This window comes from Orycteropus afer, unplaced genomic scaffold (assembly GCF_000298275.1).
Source record: "Orycteropus afer afer isolate SDZICR_OR568_19922 unplaced genomic scaffold, OryAfe1.0 scaffold01039, whole genome shotgun sequence".
Lineage (NCBI taxonomy): Eukaryota > Metazoa > Chordata > Mammalia > Tubulidentata > Orycteropodidae > Orycteropus > Orycteropus afer.
This window is the reverse complement of record NW_006922626.1, coordinates 191,930-195,742: the sequence shown is the minus strand read 5'-3', so window position 1 is coordinate 195,742 and position 3,813 is coordinate 191,930.

Sequence of the window (3,813 nt, the reverse complement as noted above, 5' to 3'; positions counted from 1 at the left end):
CAGAGTGGAACTGCCCCACAGGGTCTCCGAGGCTGTCAATCTTCACAGAAGCAAAGCCCAAACCACACCCACTGCCGTGGAGTGGATTCTGACCCACAGCGCCCCTAGAGGACAGAGTGGAACTGCCCCATAGGGGTTGGAAGGCTGTCAATTTTTACAGAATCAGCTTGCCCCATTTTTCTCTCACAGAGTGGCCAGTGGGCTCGAACCTCTGACCTCTCGGTTAACAGTGAAGCACTTAACCACTGCAGCCCCAGGGCTCCTTCTGAGTGCCCAGAGGGGTGAGATCCAGTGAGTGGCAGGCTGAGTGATGCAGCCGGCGTGATCAAGCACTGTGCGTCAGCGTGTGATTCACTATCCCCATACATCTTAACAGGAACCCACTGAATTATTTGGAGAAGGTCAGTGAAGTCCATTGCCTGAAGCGAACTGTGACAGCCCGGACCTGGTGCCACACTTGCCCTTCTGGAGCAGTGGGGTTGGCTCGTTTCAGCACCCATGCTGGTTGGACTGTGCAATGTTTCCTTGTGCTGTACGCTGGACCCTCAAGGATGCACAAACAAGGCCCGAGGCACTGTGAGTAGGAGCCACCTCGAAAGCACCTGGCAACACCAACAACAGTGGTTTGTTTATCACAGCCTATTGCTTCACTCACGATTATTCTGGTCAGTCATCCCTGTGCTCCTGAAAAAAAGTAAGAGGCTTTGCCTGTTGCTTAAAAAGAAGTGATGAAAATGACAACACGCGTGGTCATCATGACATGGTGATGGGTACACAGGGGAAGCAGAGAAAGGTCACTGGGTGGAAAAATCAAGAGCAGGTCGACTGATCTCCCTGTGGAAAGTATTATTCCCGCCGAGGAAAATCTCCGCAGGACCAAGGAGGCTGGGAGATGAAATACACGCCAATGAGCAGAAATGCTGAAACTGGGTGATGATTTTCCCGGTACCTTTTATTCCTGTGACAGCTCCAAAAGCCTGTGACTGCCACTGTGGGGCCAGCCCATTTCCTGGACGTGGGGGATAAAACACTTCTCCTTCGGAGCAGAATTTCTTCTTGAATGCCCATTGTTGCCAGGTGCCGACGAGTCACCCTCCACTCAGAGCAACCCCATGGGTAACAACGGAACTCTGCCCGGTCCTGCGCCAGCCCCAGGTCAGTGCTGTGCCCGCGCCCGTCATTGCAGCCACCCTGTCAGTCCATCTCGTTGACGGCCTTCCCCTCTTTCGCTGACCCTGTACTCTACCAAGATGACGTCCTTCTCCAGGGACTGGGCCCTAAGGGTGACATGTCCACAGACCTGAGACAGCCCCAGCATCCTGGCTTCTAAGGAGCCCTCGGGCTGTGCTTCTTCCAAGACAGAGGCGTTTGTTCTTCGACCGCCCACGGCGTATCTGACACACGTGTGAGGACCACACACTGGGAACCCTACGGGCAGTGCGACTCTGACACGTGGGGTCACAGGAACCAGAATCTACGTGACAGCCACAGCGTGAGGGAGCCGCCTGGGCACACCCAGAACGACCAAGAGCTAAACAGAACTCCAGAGTCTCGGGCATTTGCAAAAAGTCCTCCTCCTGATTTTGTCCATTTGTCTCCTTATTTTACCCTTGGAGAAGGCTGGTCAGAGTGGCAAAGGTTGGGAGAGATTCCTTGAGGGCAGTGACATGCGGCCATGCTGTTCAGAACCCGGTGGTGCATTTTGGAGGGGGGTTACGTAAACACTGTGGGAAAGGTACACAACTGGCAATTCTAGAGGAAAAGTAAAGTGCAGCGGTAACAAACCGAAATCGCACAGCTGCTGCTGCGTCGGTCCTGAGTCACGGCGCCCCCGTGTGTCAGAGCCAACGGCCTCCAACAGGGTTTCGGGGCCAGTCTGTCAGAAGGCGTTTGCCAGGCCTTCCTCCCGAGTCCCCACTGAATGGACTGGGCCCTTCAGGATTCCGGTCAGCAGCCACAGCTGTCCATCATTTCCACCACCCAGTGATCCAACCCCAACTTTATAGCAAGTATCAGCACATGACCTTTCCCTACGCTTCAACGGGAATCTTTCCTGCTGCAACTCAGAGCCATCGAATCAATGCCAATTGACGGTGACCTCACGCAACAGAGTGGAATTGCCCACAGGTGTTTCTTGGCTGCTGTGATAGCTGGAGCTGTGTGTCAACTTGGCTGGACCACAATTCTCTGTGATTTAAGCAATTGTGATGTGGGTTGTTCCAATGATGGGATCAGATGTATATGTTTTGAGCAGCCAATCTATTGAAAGGGAGTTTCCCTAGCGGTGTGGCCTGCTTCCAATATATTTATGGACATACGGAATGTCTGGGAAAACAGACACTCTTCTGTGGATCGGGATTCTGCCTACAACTGTCTGTGAGCAAACAATCCACCCTTCGGCCTGGAGATCTTGGAGTCGTCATTTGTTGGAGTCAACAGCCAGTACTGCCTGCCAACCTTGAGCTCCTCAGCCCCTGCAGCTGTGAAAGTCAGGAAAAGCCTCCAGCTTGACGTTTGATCCAAGAACTTGGGACTTGCCAGCTTCTATAAGGGTGTGAGCCATTTTCCTAAGACAAATTTTTCTCTGTCTATATATATAAGCTTTACTGGTTTCATTTCTCTAGAGAACACAATCTAACACAGCTGCTGTCTTTATTCAAAAGGCATCTTTCCTGCTGCAATTGTGAGCCACTGAGTCAATTCCAACTGACGGTGACCTCACGTGACAGAGTGGAACTGCCCACAGGCGTTTCTTGGCTGCCATCTTTATGGAAGCAGCTCCCAGGTCTTTCTCCTGCCTCTAGAGCCGCCAGCTGGGTCTGACATCACCACTTCCATCAGCAGCCACATGCTGGACCGTTCATGCCACAGGATTCCTTGTGGCTCTTTCTCAGGGGCTGGAAAGTGGTGGAGCGATCGGATATGGGACTGAAGTCTGGCCAGAAGGAAATCTCCTGAGCTTCACGAGAACGAGCTGAAGCGACACAGCATTTAGCATTCCAGGAAAAGAGAGGAATGTGGACCTAGGAGTGAGCAAGTGAGGGACCCAGGGACCGGGGACTGGCAGCTGCTTGGCTTGGCCGCTCTGAGAGCTCCCTCTAACCCTGCACTTCTCTGGCACCAAGGCTTTCAAGCAGGCTACTCAAATCGACCTCACCATGCAGCTGGGAGAAACCGTCCATACCAGCCAGGCCAGAGAAGAAGCCTTTTGCAAATCTCCAAAAGTTACATAAATGACACAGTAACAAGACTGCTGGAGCATATAGTAGGTTACATCTGATTGGATAAAAGGTTTTCGTTTGCCTTTGCTGGGCATTTTGTTCCTTGTATATTCACAGCCCAGTGGTACTGACCTCTAGTGCTTATCTGACTGGCTCTGCAAACCCTCTGAGGATGTTGCCACATTAGAAGAGAATTAAAGCTGCACAAACAAGGTGGAGATTCTGACAGAAAGAGCCCAGGGACACTGGACAGAGACATCGTGGAGTCTGGGCCAAGCAGTGCTTTGGCTCTTGAGAATTAACAAACTCGTATTTCTTTTCTGTTTGTTTTTTATTCTTTCATATAAAGGTACCAGCTTGCAGCGTATACGCTGGCAGTAAAGAACACCATACGGTTTCGTCTGTAATTCTCAAATATGTCAAGTACCTAATTTAAAGTTGGTCTAAGTGAGAAACTGCAGCATTTCCTTAGAGCATATGCATATTCAGTTCTGTAGCTGTCCTTGTTGTTGTTGTTATGTGCCGTCGAGTCAGCCCTGACTCATAGCGACCCCTCCTTGGGTTTCCGAGGCAGTATCACTACGGAAGTAGG